General features: G+C 43.8%; 1 pseudogene; it reads left to right on the top strand.

Annotated features, from left to right (window-relative positions):
- Positions 1-16,664: 16,664 nt before the first annotated feature.
- LOC132123043 (olfactory receptor 1F1-like) lies at positions 16,665-17,297 on the top strand (annotated as a pseudogene).
- The last annotated feature ends 209 nt before the right edge of the window (positions 17,298-17,506 follow it).

The raw sequence follows: 17,506 nt of genomic DNA, 5'->3' as shown, positions 1-17,506 counted from the left end.
ACAAATAACACTGTGGTGTCATGCTAAATATTGTTTCTACACAATTTGCTTTGCAAAGTTTATCAGCTGTTCGCATTAATGTGACATATTAATCTGTCTTTCTGTCAAATCTTTCTTTCTCTAACACACACACACACACACACACACACACACACACACACACACACACACACACACACACACACACACACATTTAATTTATAAGCCATTTCAGTAGTAACAGGAGTATGCTTATTTTTCTATTCCTTTACCTAAGCCAGTCCAGAGTTTTTATTAAAAGGCATCCTAAACATCTATTATGGGTTGTTGTATCTACACTCAAAATAGTAAGTACTGTATTAATGTGAGGGAATTTTTATGTATGTACTTTTCTTTTGTAACCTGTATTTTGAATATGTTGTGTTGTGTTCTAGAGTAAAAAAAAAAGTATGTAAAATGAATGGATAATGTCCTAGTAATGAGCTGCTAGTTCTTTTTCTTACAGTGTATTATAGGCCTACTTTATATATTATATTCTCTTGTTGACTACTGTCTTTTCTCAGTGTCTGTGAATTGTGAACAGTTTTTTATTTGTATTTTTCTGACCTAAATGATTCATCTAATAAAAACCTGATTTGGTAAAATTAAAGACCTGTTCATGTTAGAAGAATTCTTGACTAGCATTTTAATTTGATCTCTTTCTCCTGCACTGAAATTAAAACTTTAATTGTGGGAAAACCATAAAAATTTATTTGGTTAATATAATTTCTTAACTTTAGAACCACGGAATACTAATTTAGCAAACTGTCACATATTCTGATACATAATTTTCTGCTGGAGTTAATTTTCTTTAAATTTAAAGAAGGCCTGTATGCTATTGTAGATCATAACCACAAGATGGAAACCTAAACCAATTTTTGCAATGTTACCAGTGGCAAGATATAAAAGAATATTTCACCCTTTTTTTTAAGATGAATAATGAATAAAAGCTTGGTCACATGTACTGTATACCAAAAATATTTATTCATAAAAAACATGATTTTTATCCCTGGATTTAAACATAATATAAAAGCAAGTATGATATTATGGATAGTGTTCTCCACAATTAATACCTTTCTTTATTTTTCTAAATTGCATCTTTATGTAAGATGTGAATAAAGTAAGGAAATTATTATCACTATATATTTATGGATGCAGAATTAGTTAACCTATTTAAATGTATGTAGAACTACAAGACCGTCTGACTGACTGATTGATTGATTGATGCCTTAAGATTTTATCATATCACACCCCCCACCCCCCTCTCACCACTCCACCTATTCTCTAAACCACTTGTCCTATGTAGGGTCACAGGGATGCCTATACCAACATATCAGGCCATAGGAATGCAAACTCCACACAGAATAGCCTCCTGACTAAAACAAGGGACATTCTTGGTATGATGCAACAGTGCTGTTAACTCAGCCACCATGCCACGTTTTATGTTCCCTGGACTTATTTTATTTGTATTTTTCTGTAGAAAATATTTTAGCTCTTCAAAGAATGTCTTACTCTTTAAACCATTTAGTGAACAATTTAAAATAGGGCCTTGTCTTATCCTAAGTGTAGGTGATCAGGGAATAAAGGAAGCTAAACCATAGCAGGACCAAGCAGCTCAGACCACAAGAACACTAATTTCTAAAGCAGTGACTTGTAGATTCATATTGATACAGTATGTTATATATATTTGTAACTATCAGAGGAAATACAAACTGACACTTTAGGCAGTTAAGTTATGTCTGACAGAGCAAAATGGTCCACACTCAGAAAAAAAGAAACAATCTGTCACTGAGGCGGTACCCTAGGTAAGGTATAAGTTAAAGGGAAATATTTGTACCTTATTTAACCCTTAATGACACATATTAGTACTTTAAATGTACATACTAGTACTTTAAAGTACTAATACATAAAAACAGATATAAAATACAACATTGAAGTGTACATATTTTGAAAGGGTACCATGCACCCCATGTACTTTTTTCCTCTGAGAGTGTAGCATGTTAAGGGCAATCTGTAAAGCATATTAAAACTACATTAATTTTTTACTTTAAAACATGGTTGGTTCTTGTGATTGTAAAACTTGTCGTTAATGGTTTTGTTTTAATCATACTGTAATCATTCAGGGTGAATGTTTTGGACTCATTTAAAGCAGTGAAATAATAAAAAAGTCCTATACATGTAATTAAGGGATATGCATGAAGCACATTTATTAAATGAGGATTTGAATTTGAGTTTCAGTTCATCTGTTTTTATCATAAACAGAATTGTGGATGTAAGTGTACCAAAGCATATTATAGTATTGGCAGTAATATTGACCAGCTTTACAATATAGGCCTTATGTACTGTGCAGAAATATATTATTGTACTGAAATTATTGTCAAATTATGGTTAAATGTATTGAATGAGTATTAGATATACATTTAATTGTTGTTATTTTGGCTTTTAGTCCACAATACAGTATATACACACAGATCAAACTGTTGTTAGGGACATTTGCATGCATTGTTCCAAGAGGTTGGTGAGCTTCTCTAACATGTCAGAATATATTCTATCAAACAATATGTTATGTCACAACAGACTCTTCTCTCATTGGCTGTAAAAATCCTGTCATCATGAGCTCATCTTATTACCTAGAGACCCATTAGTTGTTAGTCTTGCATGCCAACCTTTTGTATATTGTAGCAACCATAAGTAGTCATTAGTTTAATTAATGTACTTAGTTTAAATTAGTCATGTTTGTTTCTGGTGTCTCTACAGGGAATCACAGGTTTGTCAAAACAAGATAATGAGTCTCCTAGGAATATGCATGATCAATCAAAAAATTTCATAAAGTTACAATATAAAGATATAACACTTTTATATTATTGTTAGATCTTATATCTATTTTAAGTATGATCTTTATATAAATTAAAGCTTTAGGTCAATAGACCAGGTTATGGAGTTATGTATAAAACTGGGTTTATTAATTTGTCTATAGGGTTTTCTGGTAATAATTTGACATAAGACAGAACATAACAGTAACTGGGGAATATTTAACATTTTAATTTTATTTAACAATTACTTTTCACATTGGGGGTGGGGGGGGGGGTTTACATATGGCCTTTTTGTACCTTAAAATGTCAAATTATCTGCAAAGGACTCAAGCTGATATAATATGTAGAACATATATTATTATTATTATTACATATATTATTATTTCCTTTAAATATTTGAAAATTAAAAGTATGTTACAGGTGCCAATAGCCTTTTGCATACACTGCTAATTCTGCACAGAGTAAAACATTTTTGTTTTGAATTTGTATGCCTCTGTGAGTCAAAAGTGTATGGACCAACAAAAGCTTTATATGGACATAATTAAACTAATTAAATACTAATGAGAAACTTTTTTGTTAAATAACAAGACTTCAATCAAGATAATTATATTTTTGTTTGCACAACAGTGGTTAATTAGACCCATTAGACCCTGGTCATCAGTTCGGAAGTCCTTTAAAAATCTGTTTTCCTTTAACATGGCCCGATTTCAATCCAAAGCAAGATTTCAAGAGAAATCAGTAGGTATTTTATTTGTTTGTACACTTAACTTCTATTTGCAATGAACACTTCTAATGGTTTTGTCACTATTTTCTATTACAATGTAAGACTGATTTTATACCAATGAGATGGAAAAATATTATAAGATTTCAGTGTTAGTTCAGTTCCTAAATCTGCTCATAAACGTCATTGGCTTTTCAAAGTGTCTTTTCCTATTATTTTACCTGGAACTGAATCTTTTATGGCTGGAAACCTTTTACTTGTTCAGTAATCCTACTTTTTATTGGGGTTCAAATTACATTTTCAGTTGCTTTCAGCAATGGAACAAATTCTTTTAATAAGGTGTTTTATTTAACTGCCTTTGAAAACAAAACGCAATGTGGAAAACAAAAACTACCTTATTTTGGCCTTGGCGATCATCTACATCATCACCTTGCTGGGTAACCTTGTTCTTCTGGCTGTCGTCCTAATGAACTCCAGCTTATAGAGCCCCAAGTATCTTGCTGTATGTAATCTAGCCATTTTTGACATTTAAATGAATAGTGTTATTATTCCTCAGATGGTGCCTGTTTTTGCATTTAAATTATGTTTCATTTGGAGTATGTTTTTTTCCCAAATGTTCTTCATACATTTTTTTGGTGCCATGGAATCCTTCTCTCTTGCTCTTTTGGCTTATGACCATCTGATTGTGATCTGCTGGCCTCTGCATTACTCTACAATAAACACCAACCTGAGGATGCTGCTCATAATAGCAGGGATTTGGTCTCTGGTTGTTCTGCTGGAGATTTTCCCAGTCATTTTTGCAGCGAGACTCCCTTACTGTGGCTCCAGAGAGGTACAGAGCTGCTGTTGTGAGCCCAGTCCAGTCTATAAGTTGGCTTGTACGGACACTTCTTACAACCAACAACTGGGTACAGCTAAGACTCTGACTGTTTTACTAGGTCCTTTGACTTTTATTATTTATTATTATATCACGGAATGCATCCATATCACAGCGTTGGAAGGCCTTCCACACCTGTCTCACTCACCTGCTGCTGGTCCTCCTATATTATATGCCTGTCATGCTGGCATATGTACTAGGGCTGCTGAACCCCATCATTTACAGCTTAAAGACTGATGAACTCAGAGACACGATAGTCAAGCTTCTGGGATAGCCAGAAATGGCACAACAGATCATTAAAAATGAGGCCTATGGTTAACAAGATCTTTGTCTTTTCCCCCATAGTAGGAGATATACTTCTTTAATATTTCACATTATAATCCATGTTTAGCAAAATGCACTTATAAAATAAGATTATCTTTTAAATCCTATGGACTTGTATAAGATCGAGGGGCTGCATTGTGTAAGATTTATGCTTTGTATTCATGGCATGTTACTTGCAAAAAATATCATATAATAAAAGTTTAGTTTGTACTGATTGATACCATTGCAGCCATACGTCACACAGAATTCATACAGTCCAGCAGATGAGGGTGGCAGTGTTTCTCAAGCATAAAGCTTCTTTCTCATATTCATTTGTTTCAAGCCTGTCTGCATTTGTAATGATGAGGTTTTTTTTTTTTTGATTCGGCTTTTCATTGTAAAACCTACTGTCCTTAGAAAACAGTTATGAGACTGACTACAGTGAGATAAACACAGCAACAACAAGCACATTGAATGTACTTCTATACAGTAATCAAATATGATTTTTATGCTATAATACTTTTACTTTTTTTTTCATTACTTTTATTGTCTGCATTTTTGGAGGGGTTTCCAAATAAAGTTAGCAGTAAAGAACACCAGTTGTCAACAATATTACAGAAACCGCAATAAATAATACACTTGAAAATAATAAGACGCACCAAAATTTAAAGCAGTTTATTACAGTACATATTTTACTAAAGAATTATGTGTATGCAATGCTTTCCCACTAGATGGCAGAGAAAGACAAGAAACACTCTTTCACTGCAGTTAGATTTCTCAACTCAACTAAATTTGATTTATAAAGCACTTCCAACAACACAAAGTGGATTCAAAGTGCTGTACATAAAAACAAAATATAAAGAAGCATAAAACCTGAGACAGAAACCACAAAAAATTAAACAAAAAAAAAAACATACCACACAACAACAAACAACAACAACAATTTACAAAACATTTCCAAATGCTAAGGAAAACATGAGTTCCCTTTCAAGGGAACTTCGAACTGCGTCCTCTGAGGGGACACTATGGGGAACACCTCGTCGTGACCCATGTCTGAAGCATACTTTGAAAAACGCCAACGTGTTGGCCGGCGACAGCCTCTGACGTCACTACCAGCGCGACTATAAATACGCGCCCTCAGGACCCGTCACTTATCTTCTTCGTCTTCATTGACTGTTTTGTTTGAAGCGTGCATCTGAGAAACGACCAAAACGGTAAGAGCGATCTATTATTGTTGTCATAGCATCCACTAGCAGGCGTTTAAACAGTGTGTACATCCGTGTCAGTGTTATACGGCACACACACTCTCCGCGTCTCTTGTTTGGGCGGAGAGCACGCGCATGATGTCCTCGAGGGGGCAATCTGCGTGAACTGCGAGCGTTTTTCGGTGAAAAAGCTCCTCTCTCGTTTGCCTCTCTTTTAGAGGAAAGAGGGACAGCCATCTGGATCCCGCGGCTCAGGACCCACCGTTGCCGAGGCACGGAAGAGGATGAGCTCGGGGGGATTACAGGTGGATCTCGCTGAGGAGTGTAGAGAGGGACTTTTTTCCTTTCACACTCTCCGGCGGCAAACGAGAGTGAACTTCGGGAGGAAGATGCGTTGTCATTAACCCTTTCTTGTACTGAAGTTAGTGCTCTGCTGGGTTTTTTTCCCAGGAAGAGCAGGAGATGTCTGAGAGTGGAGAAGAAGCTGAGGCTGAGCCTTTCTCAATCCTCCTGCCCTGCGTATGGGGAGCTGTTAGCTGCAGAAGTCGAAAGGGAATGGAAGAGGCCGTTTTTCTCTCACATCCATCGGTTTCAGCATACAAGTTATGCTGATATCGGGGGCATGCATGAAAGCGGCTATGAGAGGATGCCCCCTGTAGGGAGATGCTGGCTAGCTATCTCTCTGTGGGGGAAACGTCCTCTCTCAATTCCCCCTTTTTTAGATCCCGCTTAAATGGCAAAACATACGCAGCAGCAGGTCAGGCAGTGGCTTCGTTGCACACGATGGCAGTGCTTCAGGCTTTCCAGGCTGGCCTGCTGAAGGACCTGGATACCGTCGAAAGAAAGGAGTCCAGGTCCGAGCCCGAAGAACACAGGGGTCCTGGCCCATCTCGATCTGAGGATCTTAGATGGGCGCAGAAGGCTAGTGTTGCGGCTCGCGCTCCTCCCCCGCCTACGGGCAGGGGCAAGAGGAACCGCGGGTCACGGTGTGGTAAGCAGGACGTGATTCAGACGAGGCTGCGTCCTCGCCCGGGTCAGAGCGGTAGGAAGACCTAGTAGCTCCGGATGTTTTAACCTCTGTTTTAACCTCTGTTTTTTGTCCTCCCCTGCCTAATTCCCCTGTAGCCACCAGCTTTCCACCTGATCGAGGTTAGGTGGACAGTCTCTCACATAACAGTCTCCTACCTGGACCGGTGATGTTTTTGGTTGGGTCTATGTTCATAGCAACCACCTTATTGACGGTCCGGACCAGAAGGGGGCGCCCCGCAAGCGGGACTCCAGTACAGGAGGGTGGGTGAGTACGTAACCCTTGCTCTACCTGTTTATGGACGTTATGTTGCTGGTGGTTATATGTCTACTAACAATCTCTGTGAGTTTCCTTTACAGTAGCTAGGTGGCCAAAGAATTGGCACAGCACTGCAGGGAATTCCATAGATGTCCGGCCAGGTCACCCTGAGGGGCCGCCTGGCCGCTTGGCGCATCCGGGGAGGTGGTGGTTACGACAAGAAGCTCTGTATTTACTGCCTCAGGTGATGCTCCCCTCGCCTAGAAAAGAGGGTTGGAGCTCACCGCTCCCGTGCGATCCAGCGCCTCTGCGATGCTTGGGAACCTCTCTGTACACACGCTTGCCTGTGTACTTTCTCAAAACCACATAGTGGTCAGTGTGCACGTTAACGCTTTGCGCACTGTCTGAAATCCACATAAAGTGGTAAGTGTGCACGCAAGACTCTGCGCACTTTCTGAAATCCACGTAAAGTGGTAAGTGTGCACGCATGACTTTGCGCACTTTCTAAAATCCTGTACGGTAGGGGTTACGCGCTTCGCTTCGTTCCCTTTCTTATGATGATTAGCCCTGGGTTCCATGGGCTTCATTCAACCAGTGTGTATTTGTTATACACCTCAAGCATCGCTTCCCTCAACATGAGGGGCTGGGTGGACTCCCACATATTGTGGTTATCAGGTGGTAGGCTTCATCAGGCCTCCCTGATGGTGAGCTCCCACATACTGTGGTTGCCAGGTAGTAGGCCTCACCAGGCCTCCCTGGAGATTTAGCTCCCACATACTGTGCGTCTCCACTAAATAGCATATTGTGGTTTTTTCAGATAGTAGGCTTCACCAGGTCTCTCTGAAGGTGAGCTCCCACGTTTGGTGGTCGCCAGGTAGTAGGCCTCACCAGGCCTCCCTGGAGATTTAGCTCCCACATACTATGCATTCCCACGGGGTAGCATATTGTGGTTTTTTCAGATAGTAGGCTTCATCAGGTCTCTCTGAAGACGAGCTCCCACTTACTGTGGTTGCCAGGTAGTAGGCCTCACCAGGCCTCCCTGGAGATTTAGCTCCCACATACTGTGCGTCTCCTCTATATAGCATATTGTGGTTTTCAGATAGTAGGCTTCACCAGGTCTCTCTGAAGGTGAGCTCCCACGTTCGGTGGTCGCCAGGTAGTAGGCCTCACCAGGCCTCCCTGGAGATTTAGCTCCCACATACTATGCGTTTCCACGGAATAGCATGTTGTGGCTTTTTCAGATAGTAGGCTTCACCAGGTCTCTCTGAAGACGAGCTCCCACATACTGTGGTTGCCAGGTAGTGGGCCTCACCAGGCCTCCCTGGAGATTTAGCTCCCACATACTATGCGTTTCCACGGAATAGCATATTGTGGTTTTTTCAGATAGTAGGCTTCACCAGGTCTCTCTGAAGACGAGCTCCCACATACTGTGGTTGCCAGGTAGTAGGCCTCACCAGGCCTCCCTGGAGATTTAGCTCCCACATACTATGCGTTTCTACGGAATAGCACATTGTGGTTTTCAGATAGTAGGCTTCATCAGGTCTCTCTGAAGACGAGCTCCCACATACTGTGGTTGCCAGGTAGTAGGCCTCACCAGGCCTCCCTGGAGATTTAGCTCCCACATATTGTGCGTTCCACTAAATAGCACATTGTGGTTTTCAGATAGTAGGCTTCATCAGGTCTCTCTGAAGACGAGCTCCCACATACTGTGGTTGCCAGGTAGTAGGCCTCACCAGGCCTCCCTGGAGATTTAGCTCCCACATACTGTGCGTTTCCTAAAAAGCGAGCTCCCGTGATTTGTGGTTGTCAGGTAGTAGGCCTCACCAGGCCTCCCTGGAGTCGAGTGCTTTCAGTTTCCACTGAGGTGGTTATCTGGTAACAGATAGTTTTCCTCTCTTGGGAGTCTTCCTCTCTTGGGAGACTGACTCCCGGTTCTTCAGAGTGCTCCAGTATCACATACTGTTTGAGACGCTCTGTGAGAGCAGGCATCCTGCTGAAGCAGGGGCTGAGGCCTCCAATTGCTCTGCTCCCGGGCCATTCTTCTACGAGCCTCCTGACAGAGTTCCACGAGAACCCATCCTTAGAACAGTATTTGTAAATCCATGTTATGGTAAGTGTTCACAGGGAGTCTTTGCGCACTTTCTGAAATCCACATTGTGGTAAGTTGGCACGCTAGTCTTTTGCGTTCTTTCTAAAAACCCTAGATGGTAAGGGCTTCGCGCTGCTGCTTCGTGCCCTTTCTTGAGTTGGTTTAAGCCCCATTCATCTTGGGCACCACTCCACCTAGGTATCCTCGGATACCTATCTAGAACAGGGCGCCGCTACTAGAGTGCTGTGGGGACAGCCCTTTCGGCAGGTTTTGCGAAAGCTAGCAGTAGCCCCTGTGTGACAGGCGAAGACTTGGTGGAGGAAAGTGCCAGGCTCTTAGCCGTATCCCATATCAAAGTATGCTTCAGACACGGGTCACGACGAGGTGTTCCCCATAGTGTCCCCTCAGAGGACGCAGTGTCTCATTCCCTCTCAGGGAACCATGGTTACATTCGTAACCTGAGACGTTTTTAGTGCACTTTGAAAAGCATTAAGTGTAGGAGATGATTTAACATATAACAAAAGGTCATTCCAAAGCCTGGGAGATGCAACAGAGAAAGCCTGCTCATCTTTGCATTTAAAGTGAGATCGAGGAACCATAAGGTTTGGTCATCGGAAATGGACTCAGATGCTGAACCATGATGCTGAAGGTTTAAAAACATATGGCAGCACTTTGTATTGAATAGTGAATTGTACAGGAAGGGCCGTAGCTGGGGTTTGCGGGGACCCAGTGCAGGTTGTACCAGTGGGCCCTGTCTGAAAGTGTTTAATTTGTATGTTTGTTCTATTTATTTATTTGTGCTGTTTACACAATCTTTATGTTTTTTTTCAGGTTTGTAGGTGTCCAGGTACAGAACCTGAATAAGCAAATTTAAAATAGCACTGCATGGTCTTTACTGGAAAAAAATAAATATACAGTCAAACCAAAATGTATTCAGACACCTTTAACATGTCTCACATTATTACAGTTTATTTGCTATACAGGTGTATCTCAATAAATTAGAATGTCGTGGAAAAGTTCAACTCAAATTGTGAAACATTTAAAGTATAAAATTAAATGCAAACAGACTGAAGTAGTTTAACTCTTTGGTTCTTTTAATTGTGATGAATTTGGCTCACATTTAACAAAAACCCACCAATCATTTTGTTGAGCCCACTGACCACTCTTTGTCATAAATTCCTGCAGCTGCTTCAGAGTTGCTTTAGGCCTCTTGGTCAGTTTCCTCCTGGCTCTTTCATCCAGTCTGAAGTGATGTCCTGACCATGAAGGGTCTGTGTTGTACCAAATACCTTCCACTTCTTAATAATAGACATTAATAAAACCTTTGAATTTTTTATATATATATATATCTTCTGACTTGTGTCTACCCACAATTTTATCCTGGAGATTTTTTGAAAGTGCCTTGCCAATTATAATAGACTGTTTGCTTCAGTTGCATTGCTAAGGACTCCGGAAAATCTCTTTTATGCTGAGCTAAAAAAAAGAAGAAGAAGAAGACCACTGTCACGGAGTCACAGCCTACACCCTCTCCACATGCCACGCCTACTCGTTCACAATGACCAGAATTCTGAACACCTGTCCATCATCACCAGGCTCTCATATAAGGACCATAACTTCCCCTCACTCCTCGTCTGATCTAGCATTGACCCACATGTACTTACCTGAGCCCTCGCTATCATTGTTGTTCCCCTGGATACCCGTTGTTCCTTCATCGTCAGTTCCTCTTTGCCGCCTTCCGATTCTTTCATCTACTTCCATCACAACCAGAGCTAAGTTCCAACCTTCTTCGTGTCAAGACTATTCCTGTTACTTCACCTGTGTCTGAAACCATCCAAGGAAAGCCGTTGGGTAGAGGTCGTGTCCGCCATTACTCCCCCACACTATTCCTCCGCGTTGGCAGCCTGCATATGGAGGAAATCACGTTCATGGTGCTGGAGGAGTCAACCGCGGATATCATCCTAGGACGGCCCTGGTTAAACGCCCACCAGCCACATATCCAATGGGTAACCGGTGAGATTCTCAAATGGAGTGATGAATGTTTTGAGAAGTGTATTAATCGCCCAAGAAAGCCCCAACCGAAATCTCCCGCAACTCCAGATCATCTTCCTGTCCTGTCCACCTCTGTGGAGAGCCCGGCGACTAATGTGATAGTGGAAATCCCACCAGCGTACCAGGCGTTCCAGGATGTATTCAGCAAGCGGTTGGCTGCACGTCTACCACCTCATCGGCCATGGGACTGTGCCATCGACCTCCTGCCTGGAGCGACCCTCCCAAAGGGTCGGATCTACCCTCCATCCATCCTGGAACAGAAGGCCATGGAGGAGTACGTTCAGGAGGCCCTGCGTCAGGGATTCATTTGTCCATCTACGTCCCCTGCCGCTTCGAGTTTCTTCTTCGTGGCCAAAAAGGATGGAGGCTTGAGGCCGTGCATAGACTACCATCACCTAAACTACCAAACTGTGAAATTCAGTTATCCCCTTCCTCTGGTCCTAGCAGCTCTGGAACAGCTACGAGGTGCCCGTATCTTCTCTGAAGCGCCTACAATCTCATTCGCATTAGAGGAGGCGATGAATGGAAGACTGCCTTCATAACCCCATCAGGACACTACGAATATCGGGTTATGCCATATGGCCTGTCCAACTCTCCATCTGTCTTCCAGAACTATATGAATGAGATCTTCCGTGAGTACCTGAATCGCTTTGTCATCATCTATATAGACGATATCCTGATATACTCCAGTAACATGAAAGAACATGAGAAGCATGTACTCCAAATCCTTCAAAAACTACGAGAACATCAACTGTTTATAAAATTAGAGAAGTGTGAGTTCCATACCTCCACCGTCCAATTCTTAGGCTACATCATCAACCAACACGGTATAAACCAGTACAGTATGCTTAGTGCTCCTCTCACTTCTATGCTAAAGAACCGGCCCAAGTCACTCTCATGGACAACACCTGCCCGAGAAGCCTTCTCCCTACTGCAACAGGCCTTCCTATCGGCTCCGGTCCTGGTTCACCCAAATCCAGATCTACCCTTCATAGTGGAGGTTGATGCCTCAGCAACCGGGATCAGAGCGGTCCTCTCTCAGCGGCAGGGTGACCCCCCACGGCTCCATCCATGTGCCTTCTATTCAAAAAAGTTATCCCCGGCGGAGCAGAATTACGACGTGGGAAACCGGGAGCTCCTAGCCATAAAATCAGCTCTTGAGGAATGGAGACACTGGCTGGAGGGAACCAAGCAACCTTTCCAAGTCATTACAGATCATCGCAATCTTGAGTATCTCAGAGAAGCCAAACGCTTGAATCATCGCCAGGCCCGATGGACTCTCTTCTTGACCCGATTTAATTCCCAGGTCACCTATAGATCAGCTGACAAGAACGGTAGAGCGGATGCCCTTTCTCGCCTTTACCAAGCCGATCCTGAACCATCCGTTCCTGAACCCATTCTCCCTCCAGCCGTGCTTGTTAACCCGATTCAGTGGACCATCAACCAACAGATTACTAATGAGAATCTATAAAACCCAGCTCCGCCGGGAGGTCCAGAGGGGCGTCTCTACGTTCCCCAAACCCATCGCCAGCCCCTCTTGGACTTAACTCATACATCCCCGGGCTCTGGACACCCAGGCAGGAGAAGGACCCTCTCGCTCCTGAAACAACGCTACTGGTGGCCCTCCATGGCTCGGGACGTCTCTCGATATGTGCAAGGGTGCTCAGTCTGTGCCGTTGCTGACACCCCTAGGAAGCTACCAGAAGGGAAACTCGTGCCTCTGCCCATCCCCGAGCGACCCTGGACGCACATTGGAGTAGACTCTATGACTGATCTTCCTCCATCCCAAGGTTACACTAGTGTCCTGGTCGTGGTTGATCGATTCTCTAAATCTTGCAAACTCATTCCCCTCAAGGGTCTACCTACTGCTCTACAGACTGCAGAAGCACTCTTCCATCAAGTTTTCCGCCACTTCGGACTCCCAGAGGACATTGTCTCGGATAGAGGTCCCCAATTCATCTCACGCATCTGGAACGCCTTCTTCCGTCTCCTAGGGGTGTCCATCAGTCTCTCCTCCGGATACCATCCTCAAACCAACGGCCAGACTGAGTGTAAGATCCAGGAAGTCGGGAGATTCCTGAGACTGTATTGCCACCAGAACCAGGACAGCTGGAGCCAATACCTACCCTGGGCTGAATACGCACAAAATTCACTCCGTCAAACTACCACTGGGCTCACCCCGTTTCAATGTGTCCTGGGCTATCAGCCGCCTCTCTTGCCCTGGTCAGGTGAGCCCTCCGAGGTTCCAGCTGTCAACCACTGGTTCCAGCAAAGCGAGAGGGTCTGGGACTCGGCTCACGTGCATCTCCAACAGGCAGTCCAGAGATACAAGGAACAAGCCGACGCCCGAAGGGGTCCCACTCCGCAATACCAACCTGGCCAGAAGGTTTGGCTATCCACTCGGGATATTCTGAACACCTGTCCATCATCACCAGGCTCTCATATAAGGACCATCACTTCCCCTCACTCCTCGTCTGATCTAGCATTGACCCACATGTACTGTACTTACCTGAACCCTCGCTATCATTGTTGCTCCCCTGGATACCCGTTGTTCCTTCATCGTCAGTTCCTCTGTGCCGCCTTCCGATTCTGTCATCTACTTCCATCACAACCAGAGCTAAGTTCCAACCTTCTTTGTGTCAAGACTATTCCCTGTTACTTCACCTGTGTCTGAAACCTCTGTCACAATAAATACTGCTACACGTTCACCAACCTCTGTGTTCCCGTTTTGTGTCTGACAACCACAGCTGAAAGTCAAATGGCTTTGTGCCATTCATAATGTGATTATCTACACCTAATTAAGTTTACAAGTAATATTTTTATTGTTCTTCTGTTTTTTTATTTTATTTATTTTTTATTTAGTTATATCTTCCATTTGGATGTTATCAGTTGCACTGAGTAAATACATATTGTGGCGGGGTACTGCTGGACCTTCAGGAGTTTGCAGAGGTCCCCCATCATCCGGGACATGAAAGGGGTGCCCTGGTCAGTCAGTATCTGGGATGGGATGCCGACCCGACTACACAGCAGGAAGAGCCGTGCACACAGGTGTCGTTGCAGAGAGCGGGGTGCTTCGGTGGGCATGGGCTCATCTCGAGGGCCGGGAACCGCCGGCCTGCTCACCGGTCGCTGTGTGCCCTCCGGCGTGCGCCGCTCCTCCGACCACCCTTCGGGGAAACGGCGGCGCTCTCTCCCCAACCCCCCGGTGTTGGGTGGCCTCCGCCAGCTCGATGGCCTCCACCAGCTCGTCCGCGTTCGCTGGGTTCCGCATGCCGGCTGCCTGACGAAGCGGGCGGGGAAGGGCCCGCAGGAGGCGATCCACGATGACACGCTCCGCTACCTGGTGTGCAGTGGGACCCCTGGCCAGTAACCAGTGCTGCGCAAGACAGCAGAGGTTGGCCGCTTGAGCTCGGGCCGGCTGCCGTGGATCAAAGGCCCACTCATTGAAGAGCTGGGCAGCGCTGATCGGTGAGAGCCCCATCCGGCCCAGGATTTCCTTTTTTAACTCCTCATAAGATCCGTTGAGCTCTGGGGGAAGCGTGAAGTAAGCCCGTTGTGCCTCTCCCGTCAGCAGCGGGGCGATGATCCGGGCCCACTCCTCCTGGGCCATGCCTCCCGGGTTGCCACGGTCTCAAACATCTGGAGGTAAGTGGTAACATTATCGTGGGACGTCATCCTCAGCTGTGTGGCCTGGACACGGGGGTCAGGCAGCGGAGTACGTGCGCCGGCAGTCATACGGAGCGAGGCGAGCTCCCGTTCGGTTTCCCCTTGCCGGGAGGCCATGTGCTCCATAATTTGTTTCTGGCGGATGCTCACCTTGGTGAGGTGCTTCAAGATTTCTTCCATTGCCGGGGGAGGAGCGCCACCTGGGGAAACCAGAGATGACACGTGAGCCAACAGGGCGTGTGGCAAAAGGAAAACCACAAAAAAAACGACCAAACCAGTCCAACTGGGGAAACACCGCGTGGGAAGGGGACGTCGGTGTCTTCTTCACTGTCCTACCCGCATTCTCCACCAGTGTGGCGGGGTGAAGAAGGACACGACGAGGAGGTACAGGTGAGTTCCCCGAAGGGTGGATTTTTATTAATAAATATAGGGTTGAAGGCGGTGGCGTAAGGTGGCTTGGTGCAGGGTGCTCAGCTTCCTCTACGGTCTGTGCGCTGTGGTAGTGTGGGTCCGTTGTGCTCTCCCGTGTGCGGTGGGGCTGGCGGTCACACACTGCTCTCTGCAAACAAGACAGATAGATAGGTTAAGCCGAGTCTCGTCGAGACATCTCTCCCCTCTGTGTTCGTTTGCTGTGCTTAAGAAGGCAGCTCTTGATGGTGCGCAGGTGTGGCCGCTCAGCCCGTGACGAGCAGGAGCAGGTGTGACTGCTCGGTTTCCAGGGCGACGCTGATGAGAGCTCGGGACACATGTCACAATATTTTAAAGGGGGCTGATTCTTTTCTATACCCACTGTATTCCTCACATCCTCGTGGAAATTCTGCAATATTTCCATTTTATGGGATTGTGACTTCACAGCATGAATACATATAGTTTATGTTATAGGTTTATTGCTTTGCCGTTTGCTGACATTGTTAGTGGAGATGTTATTATTAGATAACACAAAATTTACATATTTCAGCAGTCACATTAGGTCACTTTTTTCCATGCCCTCATTATTTTTTACTTTTCTATAGATATACTATAGATATATATGATTTAGATTTGCTTTTATGTAGACCTCTACAACAGTATACAGATTAATGAGTGATCATATTAATGAGAGTTTTATGATTGAAGATAATATGAGGCTGAAAAGGAACAATAAAATCTGCTGCTTCAGTGCCAATTCACACATTTCCTATTCTGTTTTTTCCAATGTTAATTATAAAAAATCTTTATTTATTTTTCTCAAACTGAATATTTAAAAGCTGAAAATGTATTAATCGTATATTTTTTTTTAGATTTGCCAGAGTTCAAATGAATTTTTCAGTTGCTTTCAGCAATGGAACTTATTCTTTCAATGGAGGTTTTTATTTAACTGCCTTCCGCAATTTGGAAAACAAAAACTACCTCATTTTGGCCTTGGCGATCATCTACATCATCACCTTGCTGTGTAACCTTGTTCTTTTGGCTGTCATCCTAATGAACTCCAGCTTAAAGAGCCCCAAGTATCTTGCTGTATGTAATCTAGCTATTATTGACATTTCAATTAATAGTGTTATTATTCCTCAAATGGTGCCTGTTTTTGCATTCAATCAGAATTATGTTTCGTTTGGAGCATGTTTTTCCCAAATGTTCTTCATGCATTTTTTTGGTGACATGGAATCTTTCTCTCTTGCTCTTTTGGCTTATGACCGTCTGATTGCGATCTGCTGGCCTCTGCGTTACTCTACAATAAACACCAACCTGAGGATGCTGCTCATAATAGCAGGGATTTGGTCTCTGGTTGTTCTGCTGGAGATTTTCCCAGTCATTTTTGCAGCCAGACTCCCTTACTGTGGCTCCAGAGAGGTACAGAGCTGCTGTTGTGAACATGGCCCGGTCTATAAGTTGGCTTGTACGGACACTTCTTACAACCGACAACTGGCTACAGCTAAGACTCTGACTGTTTTACTAGGCCCTTTGACTTTTATTATTTTCAGCTATGTGATTGTAGTGGTTGCTGTGACACGGATTGCGTCCATATCACAACGTTGGAAGGCCTTCCACACCTGTCTCACTCACCTGCTGCTTGTCCTCCTCTATTATATGCCTGTCATTCTAGCATATGTACTAGGGAACTTGCGACTGGTTCAGAATGTTGATCTCTTTACAGCAGTTCTGACTGTTTCAGTTACACTTCCCCCAATGCTGAACCCCATCATTTACAGCTTAAAGACTGATGAACTCAGAGACAAGATAGTCAAGTTTCTGGGAAAGCCAAAAGTGGCACAACAGATCATTAAAAATTAGGCTTATGGTTAACAACGATAACAGTTCTATTCCTGTTCTATTCCTTTCAAAGTACTTGTAATTTGTAAACTTGACCCAGTGCATTATGTATCATTATTGCATTGTATTCACGGTGAGTTCCTCATCTTTCAGTGCAAAAAAGAAAATAAATGACAGAAATATTATTTGGTTGATTTTATTGTATTTGTCTCTACTCCAGGATTTTTATT

This window comes from Carassius carassius, chromosome 41 (assembly GCF_963082965.1).
Source record: "Carassius carassius chromosome 41, fCarCar2.1, whole genome shotgun sequence".
Classification (NCBI taxonomy): Eukaryota; Metazoa; Chordata; class Actinopteri; order Cypriniformes; family Cyprinidae; genus Carassius; species Carassius carassius.
This window is presented reverse-complemented; position numbering and strand designations above follow the sequence as displayed.